General features: G+C 47.3%; 1 protein-coding gene across 3 annotated transcripts in view; it reads left to right on the top strand.

The window, feature by feature from the left end:
* The first annotated feature begins 12,797 nt into the window (after positions 1-12,797).
* TMEM50B (transmembrane protein 50B) overlaps positions 12,798-26,778 on the top strand; it is a 30,894-nt gene continuing 16,913 nt past the window's right edge. For 2 of the 3 annotated variants that reach the window (XM_065404028.1, XM_065404011.1), the window contains exon 1: positions 12,798-12,855. The gene's annotated coding sequence lies outside the window, so the exon portion shown is untranslated. Of the gene's footprint in view, positions 12,856-13,738; positions 13,845-26,778 lie in introns of all 3 variants that reach the window. The other variant, XM_065404020.1, reaches the window with a different exon arrangement.

Genomic DNA, 26,778 nt, shown 5'->3' with positions numbered 1-26,778 from the left:
AAGTCTTTTTTCTGATCGGTTTTGGTTCAAGCAGAGGCTGGGAGGGGGGGCGGTGTCCTTTCATGAGTCAGACAGGCTGGATACTGCACCCTGGTTCCCCAAGAACACAGAGCTGACTGGTATCACGGCACAGCCCCGGCACCAGCCGACCTAACTCCCTGCGGGATGCAGGCCAGCCAGCCTGGGCCAACCAAGGCAGAGCGCTCTGGGAACTGCAAGAGGGGGCCTGGCCTGGGGACAGAGTGTGGGCAGGGCCACACTAGGCTGTTTAGGAAGGCACAGCCTACCCCTGCCTACAATACCCACTGACCATGCTGGCACTGTTCTCCATCTCTGGTGCTAGGGAAGAAACATAAAAAGCAGCGCTCCAAGAGAGGGCACTCTCCAGTGCCGAAGAAGGGCAAATGGGGAAGACAATGGAGTGCAACCCACATTGGACCACTCCTCAGCCCCCGGTCCCATGGTGGCACCATCAACTCTGCCCAGAGGGATGTTGAGTCTGGTGCGGGACTCCCTGCTGATGCCAGGAAGAATCACAGTGCCTTCTACTCTGGCGGCTTTTGCACCGGCCAGGGTCTTGTTATCCCTCCTGGTACTGCTGACCTGGATGGGACAACCACCGGTGCTGATGGGCATGAGCAGGAGAGAACATGGTGCTCTAAGCTTCTTCCCGGCACCGGAATCTTTGGTACCCTCCAGGAGCAAGCCGACCTTGCTTTCTTTGGCGAGGTCGTCGCTAGTCCGGCACTGGTCCTCAGATCTTCAGCACCGCAGAGTGGAAGTGAGGGGAACCACTCCACCATGGTCACTTTGGGAGGACTCTTCACTGGAGTCTGAGATGGAGCCCTAAGCCCACCCTAAGAGCCGCCTCCGGTACAGGTCTTACATCCTGCCAGACCCTGGTGCGGGTCCCCCTGCCGGTACCTGGCTAGGTGGACAGTGGCCTATGCAATGGCCATTCTGGAACCTATGGGGTTTTCCCCCTGTACCAGGTTCGTCATCCCACCGGTCCTACTTGGTTGCATCCAAGTGGTGTGCTCCCGCACTGCTCTGCTCAGCACCGGACCCCGATTCCTGTACCAAACCCGGTACCAATATACAGGATGTGGACCCAATAGAGGTACTAGAGGCAGAGGAAGAGGAGGAAGCTCCCCCTCCGATACAGGCCTCTTCCTCCTCCCCAGGTGAGGCTGCCTCAGGACCGAGTGGCTTGCTGCCCCAAGATGACTTTAGAGCCCACCAGGAACTCCTAAAGAGGATAGCGGCCAACCTGGGGCTAGAGGTTGAGGAGTTCAAGGAATCATCCCACAGCTTCATTGACATTCTGGCTGCAGCAGCACCATGTAAGGTGGCCCTATCCATTAACGAGGCGGTAATGGGTCCAGTCCCTGTGGCAGACCCCAACTTCTCTCCCTCCCACTTCGAAGAGGGCAGAGAAGAAATACGACATGCCAGCCAAGGGGTATGAATACTTATACTCTCACCCTCCTCCTGGGTCCCTAGTTGTATCGGCAGCCAATGCGAGGGATAGACAGAGCTAAGCAAGTGCTACCCCCAAACAGAAAGACTTAAAGAAACTGGATCTGTTTGGGAGGAAAATTTATTCAACGGGTGGACTACAGCTGCGTATATCAAACCAGCAAGTCTCAAACCATCTAGGTTGCATTTCCCTAGTTTGTTTATGAGAAGGTCATGCGAGACAGTATCAAAAGCCTTACTAAAGTCAAGATATACCACATTTACCACTTCCCCCCTATCCACAAGGCTTTTTACCCTGTCAAAGAAAGCTATTAGGTTGGTTTGACACGATTTGTTCTTGACATATCCATGCTGACTGTTACTTATCACCTTATTATCTTGTAGGTGTTTGCAAATTGATTGCTTAATTATTTATTCCATTATCTTTCCAGGTACTGAAGTTAAGCTGACTAGTCTGTAATTCCCTGGGTTGTCATTCCTCTTTTTATAGATTGATACTATATTTGCCCAATCCTCTGGAATCACTCCAATCTTCCATGACTTTTTTAAGATAATCACTAATGGCTCAGATATCTCCTCAGTCAGCTCCTTGAGTATTCTAGGATGTATTTCATAGATTCTAGGACTGGAAGGGACCCCGAGAGGTCATCGAGTCCAGTCCCCTGCCCTCATGGCAGGCCCTGATGACTTGAAGATATCTAACTTGTCTAAGTAATTCTTAACTTGTTCTTTTCCTATTTTAGCCTCTGATCCTACCTCATTTTCACTGGCATTCATTAAGACCTTGTCTACACTACCAAGTTTTGTCGCCAAAACTGCCGTTTGTCGACCCAAACCATGAGTGCATACACACTGGCAGGTGATTTTTGTTGGGGAGAATGCCTGGTTTTGGCGACAAAATACATCCACCCTCATGAAAGATTTACATCTTTTTCCTCTATATTTTTGTCGACAAAGTGCAAGTGTAGACACCACACTTCATTTCATCACTTTAATGGCCTCCAGGAGGTGTCCCACATTGTCCATCCTGACTGCTCTGGTCAGCAATTTGAACTCCACTGCTTGCAGCCAAGAAAACAACCATCCGCCCCTCCCCTTTAGAAGCCCTGGGAATTTTTGAAATTCCATTTCCTGTGTGCTCGGTGTGGAGAGGTCTCATTGAATCTTCCCAGGTGACTGGTTATCACAGCAAATGCTCTCTCACTTGGACCACAGCAGAGCTGTTGGATCTGCTCAGTATATGGGAAAAGGAGGCTGTGCAGTCCCAGCTGTGCTTGAGCCGCAGGAATTGGGATACCTAAGGGCACTATGATCGGGACACTCTGCAGTGCAGAGCAAAGATAAATGAGCTGAGGCAGGCCTACCATAAGGCAGGGTAGGCAAACCATCGCTCAGGTGCTTCACCTAAGACCTGCCGGTTCTATAAGGAGTTGGACACTATCCTCGGTGGCGACCCCACCTCCATCACCAAGAGCCCCGTGGATACTTTGGAGGGCACGGAGGCGGCGGAAAGAGGACATAACATGGAGGACAAAGTTATTGATGAAGAGGTGGAGTTAAATGAGGATGTGCAGCTCCCAGTGGGGTTGCCCGATGGAGCAGGCAGCCAGGAACTGTTCTCCACTCCAGCGGTGCCTAGCCAGGCTCAGCAGTTGCTCTCCGTCGAGCAAGAAGCAGGAGATGAGACTTCGGGTAAGTGGCTGTGGCTTGTGTAGTGCAGAGGTGGGTTCAGGGCATACAAATGTGGGAAGCTGTCTGTGTTTCTGTAAGCTGGACGTTTCCCTGTGTAGCTAATCAGTACGGCGGAACAGAGTGTTATGCAGGCTGAGATCTCACGGGAATCCTCCAGAGAGATCTCCAGGAAAGTTTCCTGGCGGTACTCAGTAATCCTCTGCCGAAGGTTCCATGGCAGAGCAGCTTTGTTCCTTTCCCCATTGTAGGAAGCTTTCCCGTGCCATTCGGCAATTACTTGTGCAGGGACCAAAGCGGCACATAGGTGAGCAGTATAGGGAGAAGGGCAGAAGCCACAAGCATGGAGTAGATGTACCCTTGCTACCCTGCTTACTCTTAGCAGTGAGATGTCTGCTAGAATTACCTCCACCTGTGGAAAAGTGTGGGAGAATTTTAGAATTTGTTCCCTAGAATGCTGCACCACGACCCTTGCAAAGAGTGTGTGCTCTTTTCCCCATGTAGAGTGTCCCCTGCCCCCGCCAACACTCACCATGCTTTGGGTGTTCGCAGAGATTTGTGCCTGACTAGGGTCAGTGAGAAAGTGATGACAATGTTGCAAAAGATGTGTAGTGGGGCGGCTGCCCCACACAGGCAGAAGAAGGGTTAAGGCAGCCTTGGGGAGGCTGCGCAAAACCCAGCCAATTAGAAGAGGGCTTATTGAGCCAGCCAATAGGGAGACGGCTTAGTAGAGCAGCCAATAAGGGCCAGGCTGGCCCATATAAGAAGGGCTGCTGAGCAGAACAGAGGCAGTCTCTCCCTGGAAGCCAAGGGAGGAGGGCTGGTTGCCCTGTAGGAGGGTTGAGAGCGACAGTACCACAGACAGAGCAGTGCTTGGCAGGGTCAGGGGGAGCAAGAGGGAGCTCCAGCCTGACGGCTGCCAGACTGAGGCCCTGATACAAGGGCGGAGAAGGTGCTAGGGCTGCAGGGAAGTGGCCCAGGGAAACAGATGGCGGAGTAGGAGGAGGGGCAGTATGTGGGTGCTGGCTATAGGGTCCCTGGGCCGGGTCTCTGCCCCTTTGCCCCCTCACTTGCCACTGAGGGGAGTGGCCAGTGCATGGACTGCAGTTTGCCACTGAGGCAAGTGGCTAGACCAGAGACTGCAGTTTGCCACCGAGGCAAGAGGCTGGACCACTGTTGGGTCCCCCGGAAGGGGGGAAAAACCGAGTGGGGCACAGCCGGAGGGCTGTGTCCAGAAGAGGACGCCGTGGTCTGGGGAGCGACGTGGGTCCTAGAGGTGGAGGCGAGAGTGACGACGGGCGAGACACCACTAGACGAGGGCGCTCCGGTGAAATGAGAGCTAATTCCCAGGATGGCAAGCAGGAGGAGCCGTGGTGGTGAGTCTTGCCCCATTACAATTTGTTTAACAGAAATGTTTCAATACTGTGCGTGAATTTTATAATCCTGCTTCTGTGCACTGTCCCCTGTGCTTCACCAGATGTAGCCTTCAGGAACACCCCACGCACCCTGGCTGAGCGGCTCGGCCAGATAAGAAAGCCACCCAAGATGCAGCAAAGATGACATGTTCCGGGAGGTCCTGCAGTGCTCCAATGCAGAAAAAAGGGAACGAAAGGAGTGCTGGGAACCCAAACGGCAGGACAGAAAAGAGAATCACATGTTTGTTAAGGACCCTACTGAGTGGATGCTTAAAGTAAGGGAGGAGCAAATGTAGATGCTGAAGTCCTTAATAATGCTGCAGACTAAGCAGAACAGTGCTTGTCCTCCACTGCAGCACATTCAGAACTCTTTTCCATGCCCCCAACTCCACCTGCACATTCCTTTCCACCTTCCAGGACTTCTCAGTTTCCCCTTCACTCCACCTCAGACAACTTACACAGTGATAGCTGGACCTACACACAGCTGTGAAAGTCTGCCGTTCCCTGGTTCCTCCTTTCCCACCAAGCATCTGTGTGTTTGTGTGCTGTTTCTTATGCAATAAAAGCAAACTTTTATAATGGTAAATCATTATTTTTTTCCCCTACAAGGTGAGATTGCAGGCACTGCCAATACATGCCACAGGCATTTTAATCACTTTATTAAAGGAATATAAGGCCCCAAATGTCACCATTGCCCCCTAGGAAAACTACATGTAATGTAAGATTGAAACAGCTCAGACAGAGATATATGTTACTGGTGGTCATTGTAAAAGTGCTGCCTCAAAGCCTCCCTGATTCGAATAGCCCCCCTCTGGGCTCCTCTGACAGCCCTGGTATCTGGCTGCTCAAAATCAGCGGCCAAGCGGTCTGCCTCAGCACTCCACCCCCCAGCAAACCTTTCACCCTTAGCTTCACAGAGATTATGCAACGTACAGCACACAGCTATGACCATAGTAATATTATCCTCAGTGAGGTCCAACCTGCCATAAAGGCATCACCAGTGCACCTTTAATCTGCCAAAGACACATTCAACTGTCATCCGGCACCTACTGAGCCTGTTGTTGAACTGCTCCTTACTGCTGTCCAGATGTCCCATGTAAGGTTTCATGAGCCACGGCTGTACGGGGTACACAGGGTCCCCCAGGATCACTGTGGGCATTTCAACACCCACCACTGTAATTTTCTGGTTAGGAAAGAAAGTCCCCGCTTGCAGCTTTCTGTTCAGGTCGGTGTTCCTGAAGATGCGTGCGTCATGCACCTTCCCAGACCACCCTGCGTTGATGTCAGTGAAATACCCATGGTGATCCACAAGTACCTACAACACCATGGAGAAGTACCCCTTCCTATTGATGTACTCTGTCACAAGGTGGTCTGGTGCCAAAATTGGAATATGTGTGCCATCTATCGAACCTCCACAGTTAGGGAAACCCATTTCCGCAAAGCTGTCCACTATTTCACGCACATTTCCCAGAGTCACGGTCCTTCATAGCAGGATGCGATTTATTGCCCTGCACACTTGCATTAACGCAGCCCCAACGGTGGACTTCCCTACTCCAAATTGATTTGCGACCAACCGGTAGCAGTCTGGAGTTGCCAGCTTCCACACAACAATGGCCACACACTTCTCCACCAAGAGGGCAGCTCTCATTCTGGTGTCTTTGCACCGCAGGTCTGGGGCGAGCTCCATGCACAGTTCCAGGAAGGTGGCTTTCTGCATCTGAAAGGTCTGTAGCCACTGCTCGTCATCCCACACCTGCATGACGATATGATCCCACCATTCAGTGCTTGTTTCACAAGCCCAAAAGCAACAGTCTACCCTATGCACCTGCTCTGTGAATGCCAAAAGCCATCTAAAGTTGCTCCTATCCATATCATGCAGAATGTCAGATGCATGCGAGTCTTCCTAAGTTAGGAACTTCACAATTAACTGCACAGCCCTCTGTGATGACTTCATGACAGTTAACAGAGCATAGGAGAGCAGTGCTGGATCCATCCCTTCTCATAAAGATGCCGGGGTGCACAGCAAAGAGGGGCCATTGAAAAAATGCCGTAAAGCCCATGGAGTGCTGGGACAGAAAGCAATACATCATGGGACATTTAGCACTGTCCCAAGATGCGCTGTGATCCGCTCCGTCGTCCCACAACACCTAGCGACAGAAAGACTGTGGGATAGGTACCCACAGTGCATTGCTCACACTGTCGATGATGGTGCCCCCACTGTGGACACAATCTGCCAATAGAGGGAGCAAGTGTGAATATGAAATTGCGATTTTTATTGTGTCAACTTTTGGGTATCGACATCACTTTTGTCAACACAAATTGGTAGTGTAGACATGGCCTAAGTCAGATGTTCAATTGCTACTAAACTTTTTGGTGACAAATGAAACAGATAGGTCATTTAGCACTTCTATTATTTCCACATTTTCTGTTTATGTCCCCCCCCTCCCATTAATGCATCGATGCTGGAACTAGAGGTTCGGGGCGTGCTGCAGCACCCCTGACTTGAAGTGGTTTCCATTATATAGAGGGTTTACAGTTTGGTTCAATGGCTCATAGCACCCCCACTATAAAAATTGTTCCAGCACCCCTGCATTAATGGGCTTACCCTGTCCTTTGTCTTCCTCTTGCTTCTAATATATTTGTAGAATGTTTTCTTGTTACCCTGTATGTCTTTAGCTAGTTTAATCTCCTTCTGTGCCTTGGCCTTTCTAATTTTGTCCCTACATACATGTGTTATTTGTTTATATTCATCCTTTGTAATTTGACCTAGTTTCCACTTTTTGTAGGATTCTTTTTTGATTTTCAGCTCATTGAAAATCTCTTGGTTAAGCCAGGATGGTCTCTTACCATACTTCCTATCTTTCCTACGCAATGGGATAGTTTGGTCTTCCGCCCTTAATAATGTCTCTCTGAAAAATTGCCAGTTCTCTTGAACTTTTTCCCCAGAGACTTGCTTCCTATGGGATCTTACCTACCAACTCCCTGAGTTTGCTAAAGTCTGCCTTCTTGAAATCCATTATCTTTATTGTGCTGTGTTCCCTTTTACCATTCCTTAGAATCATGAACTCTACCATTTCATGATCACTTTTACCCAAGCTGCCTTCCACTTTCAAATTCTCAACCAGTTCCTCCCTATTTGTCAAAATCAAATCTAGAACAGCCTCTCCCCTACTGTGCCTTTCTCCACCTTCTGAAATAAAAAATTGTCTCCAATACATTCCGAGAACTTGTTGAATAATTGGTGCCCTCTTTGTTATTTTCTTAACAGATGTCTGGGTAGTTGAAGACCCGCATCACCACCAAGTCCTGTCATGATCAGGGCCGGCTCCAGGGTTTTGGCCGCCCCAAGCAGCCAAAAAAAAAAAAAAAAAAAAGCTGCGATCGCGATCTGCGGCGGCAATTCGGCGGGAGGTCCTTCGCTCCGAGGCGGAGTGAAGGACCGTCCGCCGAATTGCCGCCGAATACCTGGACGTGCCGCCCCTCTCCGGAGCGGCCACCCCAAGCACTTGCTTGACAAGCTGGTGCCTGGAGCTGGCCCTGGTCATGATCATGTTAGGCCTGGTCACCTGACCCAACCACTGGCCTAAATCCATCACCTGGGACCAGATGACAAGGCACAGGTGGGGCTGAGAATAAATCCTGTAAATGGCCAGTCAATCCTGTGACACAGGATCTGTAAAATAGGGATAATATTCACCAGTGTTATAGGGTTGTTTACATGTGCAGTAAGGCCTCTGAACATACAGGAACTGTTTAAGGATCATATTTTATCCTTGTTCAACATGTATAACTCTAATTGAAATACGTAGAAGTTGTGTGAAAGATTAAGGGAGATAGTAGAGCCTTAGCTGTGAAAGGCCAAATTTCACCTCAAATACACATTCCCAAATCATATGAAAGCTAATGGGAGGTATACATATGTACAGTAACTCCTCACTTAGTCGTTCCGGTTAACGTTATTTTGTTGTTACGTTGCTGATCAATTAGAGAACATGCTCGTTTAAAGTTGCGCAATGCTCCCTTCTAACGTCATTTGGCAGCCGCCTGCTTTGTCCACTGCTTGCAGGAAGAGCAGCCCGTTGGAGCGAGCTGGTGGGGGCTTGGAACCAGGGTGGACCAGCAGCCCCCCATCAGCTCCCCGCTCCCCTAAGTTCCCTGTGCAGCAGCCGCCCAACAGGCTATCAATCGGCAGTTCAGCTGTCCCTCCCCCCACTGCCATGTTCTGCTTCTGCCCTCTGCCTCGGAGCTGCTCCCAGAGACTCCTGCTTGCTGTGCGGGGGGGGGGGGGAGGGGGGGGCGCTAATATCAGTGTCCCGCTCCGCCCTGCTCCTGCACCCCGCTTACCCCTTCTCCATATAGAGCAGGGAGGGGACACAGATGGAGAGAGACAGAGAAAGCTTGGGGCAGCAGCTGCTGTCTCAACTTCTTGATCCACTTAAAAAGACAATGCACTTAAGAGTGGGTCAGCTTACTTAAAGGGGCAGTGTGCATCTCTCTCTCTCTCCCACACACAAGGTGTGTGTCTGTCTCTCTCTGCTATGCTGTCTCCCCTCCCTCCTGTTCGTGCTGCCTTGATGAGAGGCTACATTAACAACAATGTGTTAACCCTTGAGGGCTCAGCTGAGTGCTAGTTCATCATTTAGCAGCAAGGCATTCCCTGGGAAATATCCCTCCCTCTTCCACCCTCTGACTTCACCACCTCAACCAAGCTTCACAATCATCATAGCTGTGAACAGTATTAAATTGTTTGTTTAAAACGTATAGTGTGTGTATATCTATATAATATATAGTTTTTTGTCTGATGAAAAAAATTTCCCTGGAACCTAACCCCCCCTATTTACATGAATTCTTATGGGGAAATTGGATTCGCTTAACATCGTTTCGCTTAAAGTTGCATTTTTCAGGAACATAACTACAACGTTAAGCGAGGAGTTACTGTACATATCTGAAAAGAGAATTTGTCTCTAAATATTATTCCAAGTAGACATTTTGGGAATTCCAGTTACAGGTAATTATAATAAAAGGAGACCCTTTTGTCTAACCAGAATGTAAGAGAATAACAGTCATTGTATTATGGAATAAAATGCTTCTTATAACTTTATCCACAAGAAAGTGACTGGTGTGATATCAAATTGTTGAACATTCTAGAGTGGGCTCCATTCTCCGTGTTGCAGATAGAAAACAAAGGACATGTTTCACTTTATGAATCTACAGTTATTAAAAGCAACCTGCAAAGGAACAAAAGAGAATATTCCCGTCTTTCCTTCTTTACAGTATATAAAGAAGGCCTGATACCTTTTGGGGTTTTTTATTTTTATTTCCCCCCTCTTTTTTTAACAATAAATTCAGGTCTTGGCTGCTGTGTTTTCCCTAGAAGACTGAATGGCTGACTGGACAATTAGTATGATTATGACATCACAAGTATCATACATACCAAACCTGCCTAAATGTAAAGGAAATAAATTTTATTTACTGTTTTTAAAAGTTAATTTTATTTAACTCCAATATCCTACAAATGGTATAAAAGTTCTTGTTGGTAAAGAGGAAATTCCCAGTCCTCTGAGTCCTCCAAAGCAGATTTGATATTCCTGATATTCTAAGGTTAAAAAAAGGGGAGTTAGGGATTTTTTTTTTAAAACCCCACCGTTAAAGGCTTCTTTATACGTCATAAATAAGGCTACGTTTCAGTCGGGTATTTTTAATAAAAGTCATGGACAGGTCATGGGCAGTGAACAAAAATTCACGGCCCATAACCTGTCCATGCCTTGTACTATACCCCTGATTAAATTTTGTGAATGCCATGGGTGCTCATGGAGGGGTGGCCTGGGGGGCATTGCGGGTGCTCAGGGGGGGCAGTGGCCTGGGGTATGCCATGGGTGCATGGGGGGTAATCTGGGGGGCGCCGTGTGGGGTGGGGCCACAGGTGCTCGAGAGGGGGCGGTCTGGGGGGGTGCTGCAAGTGCTCGGGGGGTGGTCTGGGGGGCACCGTGGGTGCTTGGGTGGGAGCAGCTTGGAACCCCCGCTGGTGCTGGGGGGGGGGGATTGGAGGGGCTGGCAGGCTCCCCACCCAGCTTCTCGGAAGCGGTGACATGTCCCTTTCTAAGCTCCTAGCTCCGCATTCTGCCAGCTCTGCAGCTCCCATTGTCCAGGAACCGTGGCCAGTGGGAGCTGCGGGGGCGGTGCCTGCAGGCGGAGGCAGTGTGCAGAGCTAGTAGCCGAGGGAGGGACATGTCACTGCTTCTGGGGAGCCCCGCAAGCTAAGTGCTGCCCAGAGCCCTCACCCCTTCCTGTGCCCCAACCCCCAGCCCTGAGCCCCCTCCCACACCCAAACTCCTCCTGCTGCTACGGGGACGGGGGGAGGAGGCGCGGTGGCCTGAGACTGCCTCAGCAGCGGCCGGAGTGACTGGCCCATGTGCTGCCCGAGCTGCTCAGGCAGTCCCGGAGCCAGCCACACCTGCTGCTGCAGAAGTAAAGGAGGTCACGGAAAGTCACAGAATCTGTGACTTCTGTGACCTCCAAGACAGACACGCAGCCTTAATCATAAAGAAATAAAAAAGGGCAGGTTACTTTGAGATGCCTGAGTGTGGGGTAGTGTAGGAGTGTAACAAGGCCAGGCCTTGGGTTTCTCAGTGTTGCCAACTGTCATGATTTTATCACAAATCTTGTGACATTTGGTGTTTTTCTTAAAGTCCCAGCTCAGGAATAATGCACTTACATGAAACTCTTGTCTTTTATTTAAAAAAAAAAAGATAGTTTCTAGCAGTGATGGTTGCTGAGAAAAACTTAAAAATGTTAAATAATAGCGCCTCAAAACCCAGAAGGCAAATAAAAAATCCCCCAGGTGTGTGTATGTATATATATAAAATTAAATCTTTTTTTTTTTTTGCGGTGGTGGGGGGGAGGCAACCTATTAAGTGCCGGGTAGGTGCTCAGGGCTGCGGAGGGGAGAGATTCCTCTCCCCCAGCCTCAACCCAGCCCCGGCCCGGACCTGCCACGGCTGTGGGAGAGGCACCTCTCCTACGGCCCCAACTCAGCCCTGGCATAGACCTGTTGCAGCCGTGGGAGAGGCGCCTATCCCTTAGCCTCAATCCAGCCCCGGACCTGCCACGGGAGAGGCATCTGTCCGACGGCCCCAACCCAACCTTGGCCCTGCCGCAGCGGGGAGAGGCACCTCTCCCCACCAGCCCAGGTGCTGCTGTGGGGAGAGAGAGCTGGGGGGAGTCCTCTCTCCCCGCCATAGCCCCGGGGCAGCCTGGGGGGGCTGTGTGTGGCCCGCGACTGATTTTTTCAGTGGGTCAATGACCCCTGATAGAAAAGGTTCCCCACCCCTGTGTTATACCTTTCTCTTCCAGATTGAAGAGCCTGTTATTAAATATTTGTTCCCCAAGTAGGTATTTACAGACTGTAATCAAGTCACTCCTTAACCTTCTCTTTGTTAAACTAAATAGAGTGTGCTCCTTGCGTCTGTCAATATAAAGCATGTTTTCAAATCCGTTAGCCGTTTTCATGGCTCTTCTCTGAACCCTCTCCAATTTATCAACATCTTTCTTGAACTGTGGGCACCAGAACTGGCCACAGGTCGGATTCCAGCTGTGGTCGCAACAGTGCCAAATTTTAAAATAACCTCTTTGCGATTCCCCTACTTATGCCTTCTAGGATCACATTAGCCCCTTTGGCCACAGCATCGCACGGGGAGTTCATGTCCAGCTGATTATCCACCACCAACCCCACATCTTTTTCTGTGTCACTGCCCCCCAGGACTGAGCTCCCAGCACATCTGTGCGGCCGCTGTCCTTCCTTCCCAAGGTTTGGGTTGCGCGTGTTGTAACCACATCACTGACCCATTGTGATGCAGGCTGGACCACATCACTGACCCATTGTGATGCAGGCTGGATTCCGCCTGGTGCTGCCAGAGAGGCCCTGGCTGCCAGAGGGGCACGGGCCATGCCACGGCTGCCTGGTGCGGCAAAGGGGGGGGGGGGAACAGAGTGACTCAGGGTCCCGGTGGTGATGATGCTGCAGCTCCGAGGGAAGGGGGAGGGGCAGGGGCTGCTTTGGGGGCTCCCAGCCGGGGAAGGGCCTGGACTGGGCTCGAGCCTCACGCCCGGGTCGGGTTAACCACAGCGCTGTGCTTCCTTCCTCCCTGCCCAGCCCATTGTGACGCCTCGCTGCGGCTGCTGATTGGGCAGAGGCGCCTGTCAGTCTCCTCGCCTGCCCCTCCTCCCCGGCCGGCTGGGCTGTGGCAGCAGGAAGTGTCTCACGCAGGACGGGGTAGGTTCGGTGCCTGCGTCCCCCTAGGACGGGCCCAGCGCGCGGGGAGGGGGCGAGCTCGCGGGAAAGGCGGGCGAAGCGAGCCCCTCGCGAAGGGAGGCGGAGAGCAGCTTGACGGCTGCCGCCTCCCGCTGGGGTAGGGGCTGTTCCTGAGAGAGCGCTCCCTCCCCCCGCCCGTTCTAACCCCCCCCCGCCTGCTCCACGTGCGGCAGGAGACCCCACGCGCTCCACGGGAGCCCCTCCTAACGGCCGCAGGCCAACGGCTCTCCGCGCGCTTGGGGGTGAGGGTGAAAATCTCTCGTCGCTCTCTGCATTGGGGGGCTGGCCCATTACCTCCCCCCCGCTCCCGGTGCTGGGGGTAGGGTGACCAGACAGCAAGTGTGAAAAGTCGGGACAGGGATGGGAGGGGGGGTAATAGGAGCCTATATAAGAAAAAGACCCAAAATTGGGACTGTCCTTATAAAATCGGGACATCTGGTCACCCTAGCTGGGGGGGGGGGCTGCCCCTTCACCTCCTTCCCCCTGCTCCCGGTGCTGGGGAATGGATGCTCCCTAAAAGTGGGGGGAAGGGGCACCGGCACCCAAAATGCGGCCCTGCCCTGCCCCTCCCCCCAAGCCTATCCCCTCCCCTCATGCCTCTTTGCCCCTCTTTCTGCGTCACAGCCCATATCTTGTAGCAGTGTGTCACAGTGGGTGAAAACCTGAAAGTGAAACTCCATGTAAAACAAGTGATTATAATGGACTAGTTCAAGGATTCTCAAACTCTTGTATAAAATAAGTGTATTTTTAACTGTCTTTAGAGTGATGTTTTATCCTTTTTGAAAGAAATTTTGGTTTTAATTTCTTCCCCCCTCCTATCCGTTCTTTCTCATCTGAAAACAAGGAGAGGCAGCACTCCGCAGAGACACCAGAAAGTGCAGAGACCACCTATACTGGATTTTCATTGTACAAACTTTAGGAAATGCAAAAATAAATGAAAAGCATAATAGGTAAACTTTTTCCCATTCCGTGTTTTCATGGGAGACTAGCCTTTTGGACTGGATTTCAGATGGAACTCCTGAGTTCTAGTTCCATTTTAGGGCTTGTCTGTACTTCAAAGTTAATGCCAATTAAGGTAGGGTGTGAATTTAAAGTGCTGTTCCCAACCAACTCCATGTGTGTACGCTCTTATTCTGGAACAAGCGTGCCTTATTCCTGTTTAACATTACCTCCAGTGACACTCTTGTTCTGCAGTAAGGGCAAGTCTACACTGAAAAAGTTAGTGCTGGCACTTACAGCGCCACTCAGAGAGCTCTGAAGGGAAACTGCTGTTGTGTGTTCACACTGTCAGCTGCCTGCGCAATAGTGTGTTCACACTTGTGGCACTTGCAGCAGTATTTGGAGCGGTGCACTCTGGTCAGCTATCCCACAGAACACCTCTTTCTTTTCTGCCACTAAGACTTGTGGGAAGGCGGAGGGGGTTACGGGGCATCCTGGGTCCTGTCCCAATGACCCATGATAAATTGCTTCGCATCCCAGCAATCCCTGTGCTTCCGTCTGCATTTGGCACCAGCTTTCAACAGTTTGTGTACTGCGCGCCCTACCTCTTCTGGCTGCAGGAATGGATCCTGAACTGTTGACCAATATGCTGCTCGCTCTGACCAACCCATCATGAGTGGCAGTAGAGTTATTCCTTAAATTACAAAGGCAAGAGGTGTGTGATATTGATCTCGCCACACGTAGTAGCTACGACACAAGATTGCTTGTGGCATTCATGGAGGTGCTGACCACAGTGGAACACCGCTTTTGGGCTCAGGAAACAAGTACTGGTGATGGGCTCACATCGTCATGCACGTCTGGGATGATGAGCAGTGGCTGCAGAACTTTCAGATGAGGAAAGCCACATTCATGGGACTGGATGATGAGCTCGCCCCAGCCCTGAGGTGCAAGGACATGAGAACGAGAGCTGTCCTGCCATTAGAGAAGCACGTGGCGATTGCACTGTGGAAATTGGCTACTCCATACTGCTACTGATCGGTCGCTAATCAGTTCAGAGTGGGAAAGTCTACCGTTGGACTCGTGTTGACAGAAGTGTGCAGGGCCATTAATTGCATCCTGCTCCGAAAGACTGTGACTGTGGGCAACGTGTGTGACATTGTGGATGGCTTTGCACAAATGGGCTTCCCTAACTGCCGAGGGGCGATAGATGGCACGCATATTCCAATTCTGGCACCAGACCACCTAGCCACCAAGTACATTAATCACAAGGAGTATTTCTCAATGGTTCTCCAGGCGCTTGTGGATCACCGTGGGCATTTCACAGACATTAACGCAGGCTGGTCTGGAAAGGTGCATGACACATGCATCTTTCGGAACACTGGCCTGTTCAGGAAGCTGCAAGCAGGGACTTTCTTCCCAGACCAGAAGATCACTGTAGGGGAAGTCAAAATGCCCATTGTGATCCTGGGAGACCCCGCCTGTCCCTTAATGCCGTGGCTTATGAAGCCATACACGGGGCAACTTGATAGCAGCAAGGAGCAGTTCAACAACATTCTGCACTTGCTCAGCCTGACTGTTGAGTGTGCTTTTGGCCATTTAAAAGCCCGCTGGCGCTGCCTCTATGGGAAGCTGGACCTGGCCAATGACAATATTCCTATGCTTATAGCTGCATGCTGTACGCTCCATAATATTTGTGAAAGGAAGGATTAAAGCTTCACTCAGGGCTGGACTGCAGAGGCCCAGTGCCTGGAGGCTGAATTTGAACAGTCAGAGACCAGGGCTATTAGAGGGGCATAGCGCGGGGCCATAAGGATCAGGGATGCCTTGAGGCAGCAATTTGAAGCTGAAAGCCACTAATATTTGTTGCTATGCTCGGGAGTGCAGTGCTTGTAATGCTAGGACAGGGGTCAGCAACCTTTCAAAAGTGGTGTGCCGAGTCTTCATTTATTCACTCTAATTTAAGGTTTCGCGTGCCAGTAATACATTTTAATGTTTTTAGAAGGCCTCTTTCTATAAGTCTATAATATATAACTAAACTATTGTTATATGTAAAGTAAATAAAGTTTTTAAAATGTTTAAGAAGCTTCATTTAAAATTAAATTAAAATGCAGAGCTCCCCGGACTGGTGGCCAGGACCCGGTCAGTGTGAGTGCCACTGAAAATCAGCTCGTGTGCCGCCTTTGGCACGCATGCCATAGATTGCCTACCCCTGTGCTAGGAGGTGATTGGTGCACATGATGCAATAAGTGGGTGTAATATAATTGTATGTTGCTTTGCAGTGCTCTTTTTGCTTTCAATTAATAGAATAAAGATTGCTTTCAAACCAACACAATTCTTTTATTAAAAGACAACAACTGGAGGAGAGAGTCAAACAAAAAACCCATCAGCAGTGAGAGGGATAAGGGTAGGTCCCAGGAGGAGGAGGGGTCCCAGGACAGCTAAAGATTTGTGTATGTCCAGGGATCATATCCAGCCTTCTCCTTTGGAGTACAATGCAGCGGGTACTGTACTTCAGCAGGGCCAACTGCAGAAGGATGGGTGTTGAGTGCAGTTGGAGTCCACAGTGCTGGACTGTGAGGAGGGAGGAGTGGAATGCCTCGGGTATAGACTGGAGCCAGGAGGTTGATAAGAGTGTGTTGGCGGTGTCTGGGGGGCGCATGGGAAAGAGTTTTGCGACAGCGGCTACAGGGGAGGGAGGGCGTGGAGCTGCTTCATTTGAAGAGCTAGTATCGCCTGGAGCATGTCTGCTTGGTGCTCCGTAACCTTTAAGAGCCGCTCTGTGGCTTCATTCTGGCATGCCGTATTCTCCTTTTGGTCTCTCTTCTCGCTGTCCCGCCACTCCTTCAATTCCTGTTTCTCAGCGGCGGAGTACATCATAACATTATGCAGAAAGTCCTCCTAGTTCTTCTTGGCTGCTTTCTAATTCTGCGCAGCCGTTCAGCTGCTGATAACAAAGAGAGAGGCTGGGCTCCCAAGGTCATCTCTGTGAAGTTTAAACGCAACATTCTACAGAAGCAGTATTGTTTGCAAAACAGAGAACACTGATTCAGTGATTTAAAACACAGCCAATACTCTCACACCTCTCACTAACTAGGTGACCCCAGGCAAGCACACATGAGCCACAAGACTTCCAAAATGGTGGGTAGCCGCAGGGGAAGGGTATCACTCTTCCCGGACCCTGCTGTACACTGGGCACATGGTTCTTGGAGAGAGCCAGCACTGTAGGGGGGGCCTGATAATCATTCCTGTCCCCAGACTTTCCACAGGATATGATCATTACGGAAGATATCTCACTGTTGAGGGTGAGCAGGGAATCAAGGGAGGGTCTTCTCCAAGCCTGCAGCTTCTGCCCTGGCCTCTATGTGGCTCGCCTGTGTGCAGCAGTGATCTCCCACCCCCGTGACAGCACAGTAGCGCGGGAAAGTTACTATTAATGGGGCAAAAAACAAAGCACCTCTGCCCAAGAACCTGCAGCAGCGGATTGTCCAGTATCTCCATGAGAGTTTCCTGGAGATCTCTGAGGGAGATTCCCTTGAAGTGAGGGAATCAATCAACAGCCTGTTCTACCTCTCAGACTAGGCATACAGTGGGAGACAAGCCTGCTTTCTGCAACCCTCCTGACCCCAACAACTCGCTTCAGTGATTCCCAAAATCAGATCCACTTATCGGGTGCCTCCTCTCCTGTTTGTGCTTTGCCAAGCTCTGACAGCTGTGACTGGCTACCCTCCTCCGGGGTAGAAAAGAGCTCCTGGCTGCATGCATCTCTGGCCTCCGAGTCATCCTCTGCCTCTGGGTCCCCCGCCCCCTCCACATCCTCGTCCCAGATTTCCTCCTCGTGGCTCGGTCCACTCTCGACTGGCACATGAGCCACTGAAGTATCCATAGTGGTCTTCACAGTGGAGGTGGGGTTGCCGCCGAGTATCGCGTCCAGCTCTTTGTAGAACTGGCAGCCTGTGGGCGCAGCACCGGAGTGGTGGTTTCCCTCCCGCGCCTTATGGTAGGCGTTCCGCAGCTTCTTCACTTTGACCCTGCACTGCAATGTGTCCCGGTCATGGCCCCTTTCTGTCATGCATCATGAAATCTGTCCGTAGGTATCATAATTCCTATGGATGGAGAGCAGCTGGGACTGGACAGCCTCCCCCCTGCAAATGCTGATGAGGTCCAGCAGCTCAGCATTGCTCCAAGTGGGGGATCGCCTTGTGCGTGGAGCAGGCATGGCCACCTGGAAAGATGCGCTGAGACCACTGCATGCATTACTGAGCAAACAGGAAGGGGACTTTCCAATTTCCAAAGGAATTTACGGGATGAGGATGATGGTTGGTCACCTGAAGGCAGGGCAGTAGAGTTCAAACTGTTGACCAGAGAGGTGAGAACAGGCATTGTGGGACACCTCCCGGAGGCCAAACACAGTGCTATAATCGCCACGGTGTCTATACTGGCACCGCAGCGCTGTAGCCCCGTCGCAGAAAGCTCTACGCCTCTCGTTGGGGTGTGTTTTTTAAAGCGCTACAACTGCGCAGTTTCTGCGCACTTAGTGGCTTGGCAGTGTGTACACCTCGGGAGTTACAGCGCAGAAAGTTGCTTTACTGTGCAGAAACTTGCCAGTGTAGACAGGGCCTTAGTTTCTTCATCTGTCAAATGGCTGTAATAATGCTTTACTCCTGGGGGGCATTCTGCGCCAAAAAAATAAAAATTCTGCACACAATATTTTAAAATTCAAAATTCTGCAGATTTTATTTGTCAAAATAACACTACATAATCACGCCAGTTTCAATTATTTTGGTAATTTATTTCAAAATACCTGTCAGCAAGTATATCTGTAACAATACAGACGCACACAAAAATTCCCCCAGGAGTAGAGAGTTAAAGAAACCCCTATGACAACCCAGTTCCTGTTTCTCTACCCCCTTCCCCTCAGAGCCCAGCCAGGAGGCCAGACACCCACAACTCCTCCCTCCCAGCTGATACACCCGAACCACCTTCCCCCACTAGGGCCCCCACCCTTTCCCAGCACCCTCCCCCCTCCAGACCCCAGGTATCCAGAGGGGGAAACAGCCTGATGCTTGGGCCCAGACTTGCATGGAGTTTCCTATGCACTGCCCTCTCCTTCCTTCAGTGCATGCTGGGAACTGCAGTTGCCAGGAATCCTGTAGCTCCCTCCTTCTCCCCCTGGAAGTGTCTTTTATGTGCGAGCTGGGCTCTGCCTGGCCCATCAGCCCTTAGTGGTGGCTAGCGGTACTACAGCCCATTTCTGTGGGGGGAAGGAAATTCTGCGCGCACAATGTTGATTTCTGCAAAATTCTGCATTGCGCAGTGGCTCAGAATTCCCCCAGGAGTAATGCTTGCTTCCCTCCTTGAGATGTTGAGGATGGGTTAAAAGTTTTGAAAACAAAGTACTATATAAGAGCTAATTATTAATAATCTAGGATATTAGGCACACAAGTATATAGTATTCTATACATCTGTGGTGATACATAAGTAACTAAGGATATTTTTAAAAATTATTTTTAACTTTTAAGTGAAACTCCATAGTTGAAGTCCCATAAATATCATTGTCATAGGAAAGTTTGAGGCTTCCTGTTTGCAGAGTTCTAGGTACCTTCCATGCTCAAATTATGTTAGAAAAATGGGCTGCAGATTACAGCAGATGAGCTCCTTCAGCATCATTGAAGGTTTGAACTCTGGAGCAGGGCACCCAGGGTTAAATTCACACTGAAGTCAGAGCCGGTCTCCAAAGTAGACCCCTATATAAATATCTTTCTTTACTTATTCTGTAGAATCATAGAATATCAGGGTTGGAAGGGACCTCAGGGTCATCTAGTCCAACCCCCTGCTCAAAGCAGGACCAATCCCCAACTAAATCATCCCAGCCAGGGCTTTGTCAAGCCTGACCTTAAAAACCTCTAAGGAAGGAGATTCCACCACCTCCCTAGGTAACCCATTCCAGTGCTCCACCACCCTCCTAGTGAAAAAGTTTTTCCTAATATCCAACCTAAACCTTCCCCACTGCAACTAGAGACCATTACTGCTTGTTCTGTCATCTGGTACCACTGAGAACAGTCTAGATCCATCTCTTTGGAACCCCCTTTCAGGTAGTTGAAAGCAGCTATCAAATCTCCCCTCATTCTTCTCTTCTGCAGACTAAATAATTCCAGTTCCCTCAGCTTCTCCTCATAAGTCATGTGCTCCAGCCCCCTAATCATTTTTGTTGCCCTCCGCTGGACTCTTTCCAATTTTTCCACATCCTTCTTGTAGCGCGGGGCCCAAAACTGGACACAGTACTCCAGATGAAGCCTCACCAATGCCGAATAGAGAGGAATGATCACATCCCTCGATCTGCTGGCAATGCACCTACTTATATAGCCTAAAATGCCATTAGCCTTCTTGGCAACAAGGGCACACTGTTGACTCATATCCAGCTTCTCATCCACTGTAACCCCAGGTCCTTTTCTGCAGAATTGCTTCCTAGCCACTCGGTCCCTAGTCTGTAGCAGTGCATGGGATTCTTCCATCCTAAGTGCAGGACTCTGCACTTGTCCTTGTTGAACCTCAGATTTATTTTGGCCCAATCCTCTAATTTGTCTAAGTCCCTCTGTATCCTATCCCTACCCTCCAGCATATCTACCACTCCTCCCAGTTTAGAGTCATCTGCAGACTTGTTGAGGGTGCAATCCACGCCATCCTCCAGATCATTAATGAAGATACTGAACAAAACTGGCCCCAGGACCGACCCTTGGGGCACTCCGCTTGATACCGGCTGCCAACTAGACATGGAGCCATTGATCACTACCTGTTGAGCCCGATGATCTAGCCAGCTTTCTATCCATCTTGTAGTCCATTCATCCAGCCCATACTTCTTTAACTTGCTGGCAAGAATACTGTGGGAGACAGTATCAAAAGCTTTGCTAAAGTCAAGGAATAACATGTCCACTGCTTTCCCCTCATCCACAGAGCCAGTTCATTTGCAAACTATTCTTCATTGCTTATTTATTCTTCATATTTATATTCATGTTCTGAAGAAGCAGGAAAATTGTGTTGTCCATTATGAGCTCTTATTGTAGAAAAATGCTACCTGCTGGCATTTTTATCAGGTCTACTCATGTTAATTGTTGCACTATCCCTCTGGCCTGAAAAGTCAAGTTCAAACAAAACTCATGTTTCAGAGCCAGTTCTGGGTATCAGGAATGCACTCTGTAATAAAGAAAATAATATGCATTGGCAGCAGATTGTTTTGCATTTCAGCTAGCAGGTCTTCTAAAAAAACCTATTAGATTTGCAAGGAAAAGGGGGCAACAGCTTCCCTGATTTCACTATTTTTGGCCATAATGTTAGTATTAAAAATAGAATCTGATGTGTGTGGATAGTTACTGAAATGCTGAGAGAAGTTTTGTGTGAGCTTTCAGATTTCCCTAGTGACCCAAACATCCCTAATTTGGTGTTCAACTTTTTGAATGGTAAAAAATTTAAATATCTTTTTTTGCAAGTGTAGACTGTATATACATATTTCTATCACCACCAAATTACTTGAGTTCTGACAAGTTTTACTAGGGTTAATGACACATGTTGTTTTGAAATTACAAATCTGCATAGTTACTCATTTTCCTAATACCTCAGGATGGGAAAAATACAGACTACATTTCCACCTAAGTCCTAGGAAAGAGAGAATTTTTGTATTTCACATTGCCCTTTTGACTAAAGAATTTTTTTTAAAGGAAAAAAATGATTTAACCATATGAATCTTCTTAAGAATTGGATGTTGTAGTCATCTGAAAATCTAGCAGGCATTCTTTCAATGAGAGGGTGACCTCTTAGCAAACCAGAACAGAGAGGAAACATTGATCCTTCTTAGTGGGAGGCAGATCAAATTAATAAATTGGGTAAAGTTATTGCTATTTTAAGTTATACTGTGTCTGTAACTCTGACATATCTGTCTCTAAAGCAGTAATTTTGTTTGTATACTGAGTTGTATGCTATTTCCCTTAACATGTCCACTATAGCACAATATCAATAATATTACTTCTCTCTGAAATGTCTGAGTAATATTGGGATCAGGGAGAAAATATCAGGTAGCATTCTTATTTTCTCTTGTTTTAAGAACTCTTTTTAAAAATTAATAAATAACCTTTGGGAAGGTAGTTTTCTTTGAAGAAAATGACTGGCTGAGGCTAATAGCTAAATGCTTTGCTTCTAGCTTTCTTGGTGAAAAGATTGCTTAATTTTCATGAACTTCTAGCATTCTAAAGTAAATGTGACCTGTTTAGAACTTGACTACTTATTTTATATTTGACAATTGTTGAAAGTGTAAATATGATTAGAATGATTACTTTATCTATACATAATTGTGAAACCCCATAGAGTATTTGAGTTTATTTCCTAAATATTCCCCAATATCCTTTCTCTGTGAAAGTAAATATGAAACTAATAAGTCTAGTCAGTTTCACTGATGATATTTACAGTGCTGAGCAATGTGAAACTGACAATCATGTCAATTTCTCTCCTGCTGTTTGGGCAGGATGTGAGGTGCAGTGGAAGGAGGCACTGGAATATTTATGAGGTGGGGTTAAGAAAACTGGGTGAGGAATAGAGTTGTGGTGACCCGCTCTTGTAGTAACCAGTTGATTGGGAAAAGACTAAAGTAGCAGATACCTGTACAACCAGGAGGCTCTGGACTTGGGGTCCGGATGAAGATGAATCTCCTTCTCCCTTCCAGGTGTCAGATGGGTATAGGAGGGGCTTCACATTTATCAGGCACTAAACCCATTAACAAGAGGGGGAGCAAGTTCTGGTACCAAAATCTTGGTAAGAATCTCAGTACCCTACTTTTCAGCAGCTTGGGGGTAATTGCTGTGATTCTTACCAGAACAGTAATCATGGAGCTTACTAGTGGGTTCATCTTTAGTACCAACCTATGGCAGGTAGACTTACTCCTCTGACAAGCAGCTGTCTGGTAAATTGTCATGCCCTGACTAATAATAACTGCTGTTACTGCTCAGGAAAAAAGAAAAATATTCATATGCAAACCAATTCCATGAAACCCATTTAAGGTAATCTCAGTATCAGAATGAATTTAAAAGTCTTCCATTTGGGAAAACCTGACATTTTTATAAGGCATTAACATTACTGGAGAGATGTTGGATCATGCACTACAAACCTTTGCTGAAGTTTAATTTAAGTAACAATTATATTATTTCCTAGCTTTCAAATTTAAGCAGGTGAGAGATTATAGCAGGAGATCTGTATTATATGTGCAAAATGCCACTGGCAAAGACATTCTTGCATCATAAATATGAATAATTCGTACCACCCACCTAAAATCTATAAACGTATTAACATACAAATGTAAAACCTACAAACCTCAAAGAAAATAAAGCAAATCTGGCAGGGAGAGAAGAGTATAGGTTTCACTTTATCTATTGGAATGTGGGCAAAACTCGGGGGGGAATTATTGACAGCCACATAACTCTGCCTTTAATCTTTATGTACTGTGTTACATAAAGATTATGTGAACAGTTGTGTGGATTCTACAATTGGTATATTTTCATTCTCCTTCTTTTTTGTTGAATGATAGCTATTCTGTTAAGCTCTTGCATGCGATTTCTGGGCAAATATAGTACAAAGGTTTATATCACTAAATATATTGCAGTCTCTATGTATTGCCTCACTATGTTATTGTTTGTTTCTCAAGCACAACCACTCAGTGATGCTTTCAGTTGTCTGTGGCTTTGTCCTAACCATTCATGCCATAATTTCTTAGTCCTCCCCTAAAGATGATCTAGTTGAAAAGTAAATGTATGTGAGTTACTAATGTTGCAGTCCTTTTCTTACATGCCTGATGGATCAGCCTAAAGTTCTTCTTTCCTTTCTGTATTTGTGCAGTAGCACAATATATTCTTAATTTTAGCACATACCATGTTGCTAGTTGAAATGTGTTGCAAATTGTATGAATTTACACTGCAGGTTTTGCAAAGTATTTATACAGAAATTGTTCTGTTTCCCAGTATTTCAGAGATTAATGAGCTTCACCACAAAGATCCAGTGATAGTTAGGCAATGGTACTTTACACACCACGCTCACCTCAAGGAGGGTGGCTAATATCTCAGTAATCAGAGTAACTGAGAGAGAATTCAGATATGTACATATTCAAAACCTGCCGTTTTATTAATGTCATCTAGTCATGATTTTTAAAAGGTGATCATTTACACCCATCAGCTAATATAGGGGTTCCCAAACTTGGTTCGTGGCTTGTTCAGGGTAAGCCCTGGGGCCCACGAGACACTTTGTTTACCTGAGCGTCCGCAGGTACGGCCGCTCGTAGCTCCCAGTGGACGCGGTTCGCCGTTCCCGACCAATGGGAGCTGCGAGCGGCCGTACCTGCGGACGCTCAGGTAAACAAAGCGTCTTGCGGCTTTTATGTGAAATACAAAAATTCTCTCTTTCCTAGGACTTAGGTGGAAATTACTATAAAGATGGCGTTTAGCTCCAGTGAAGATCCATCATATTTTTGCTACTAGGGTGGCACTCTGATGGAGTGATTATGGGGAAAGGATAACATACTTGCACATGTAGTGCTTGTCAGGGAATTAGATGGTTTGGGCAGGGAATTATTAGAGATTCATCTTATAACAAAATGCTAGCTTGTTAGAGATCTTTTTTGTTAGCAGCTAGACTCTGTATTGCACATTACTGGAAATGTGACCCATTCTCTTGGGAACAGTAGTATAGAAAAATATGGACAGTCTTCTAATGAAAAAGCTTTCACACCAAGTATGTACACAAGAAAAGTGCCAAAAATGGGATAGGTGTCTAGAAATTTGGTCACCCTTTCTAGTGCACTCAGGAGGGAGGCTTCCCGTCAGCAGGCCAGAATCTTTATCCAGGATCTTTGAATATTAACTGGAGCCTGAATAAGTAATGTATGGTGTAGTATGTTAACGTTTTATTGTAACTTTGCCATAATAAAATGTTTTTAAAAATGTTTCATGTTTCTGCATGTGCCATTTTGTTGTAATTAATGGCTGCAATACCATACACAAAGGAACCTGTAGTTCATGGAGAAAGTGGTAATGAGATGATCAGAGATGGACCAGACCTTCTGATAGGGAGATCAGTGGAGGAGGGGGAAGGAAACAGGAGCCACCGGGAGTTGAAAGGAAATGAAGAAATTACGGGAGGAACAATCAGCAACTTAAAGATGGGGTGGAGAAGGAAGCACAGTAGGAGCCAACGTAGAGTTGTGATACAGGAAGGGAAACACAGAGGGAACTAGTGGAAGAGTTGGAAGGAATGTGAGTCTTTTAGAATCTTCTAGGTAAGAGCTGGATCTTGGACTCGTATCCATTACTGCTGTTTAAAATTTTTTTTTTTTATTTGTGCAATACATTCATTTGGAAGTTATGGTTGACTACCCAATTGTTCCAGGATTGCTTTAGTGGTTTAAGATGTCACCATGACCATTGATGAGATCATAGTACTAGATTCAGAATTGCTTGTTTCTTCTATAAAAATCTAAACTACAAGAAGTGCCCTTTATTCATGTGTAGGCTGATACTGAGTATTTGATTTAATTTTCCTTTGACCTTCAATGGAGGATTTTTCTTGATAACACTGGAATTTAAAAACCTCCACAGCAATCTTTCCTGTACTTTGATTAAGATAGTTAATTGTTAATCATAATGTACAGTTAAACAATATTTGTAGATTATTCTGTATAGATTAGAGAAATGATTAACTACAATATTAAAACAGAATTAGATATCAGGAATGCTTGCTGTGAATTGCTAATATGCTATGTAAATCTTGTAAATATTTGAACTCGTAACACCAAAAACAAACAAATAAATAAATAAATAAATAAAGCTAAAACCAGGTATACAAGCCTGTACCATATCAAATGTAAGGAATGTGCAAATGGAGGATATGTTATAAAGATGAAAATGTAATAGACTATGAACAATAACATAGTAGTTAAGAAACTTTTATAGTTAGTGATCAGCCAATAAAATGTTTGAGGCCCAATTATTTCACTTCTATTTACAGTTATTTACAGCTTTCTCTTTAATTACCCCTGCTTTAGCCTTCTCACTTTTAAGATTCTGCAGTGATGCACCTACCTCCTTGGTCTAGAAGGACTAAATAAGACACCTTTCAAATTTTATTAACACTATTCCTTAGCTGAATCAACAAGTTTATTACCTTCTCTCTGTGGTGTGAGTGCAGTACTCCCCAAGCATCTTTAGTCCCTGAATACAACTGGTATCAGGAATCTAACTTAATAGATGCTCTGATGTAAAGGCCAATTATTATGCATTTACCAGAACTTCTTAAATCCCCTTGCATTTGTGATATTTCTCTTTTTGTCTACAAGAGTATTTGTAGTGGCTGAAAGATTGTTGTGCCTTTGAAGTGACACTCTCAGGTTAAAAATCATATTTAGTTTTTACCACTTATGTTGTTTTGCTTGCTTTTTTATTTTTGCATTTCTGTCAGCTTGGATGATGAAAATAGAGTATTCAATTTCTAATAATTTTTAAGTTCTCATGCTAGCATAACCCTTCATTGTTTGGGTTGTAGGTTTTAGATTTTTTTTTTTTTTAATTGTGGATATATTGCTGTTAGACTTTGTCAAGGCTGTATCCCTACTTTGAACTTTAGGGTACAAATGTAGGGGCCTGCATGAAAACTTCTAAGCTTATCTACCAGCTTAGCTCTGGTCCGCTGCCACCATCTTAAGAATTCCCTCCCTGGGAAGCCTTGAGAAACCTTTCACCAATTCCCTGGTGAATACAGATCCAAACTCCTTGGATTTTAAACAAGGAGAAATTGACCCTTCCCCCCTCCTTCCTTTCACCAACTCCTGGTGAATACAGATCCAAACCCCCTTTGGATCTTAAAACAAGGAGAAATTGACCCTTCCCCCCTCCTTCCTTTCACCAACTCCTGGTGAAT

This window comes from Emys orbicularis, chromosome 1, assembly GCF_028017835.1.
Source record: "Emys orbicularis isolate rEmyOrb1 chromosome 1, rEmyOrb1.hap1, whole genome shotgun sequence".
Taxonomy (NCBI): domain Eukaryota; kingdom Metazoa; phylum Chordata; order Testudines; family Emydidae; genus Emys; species Emys orbicularis.
This window is presented reverse-complemented; position numbering and strand designations above follow the sequence as displayed.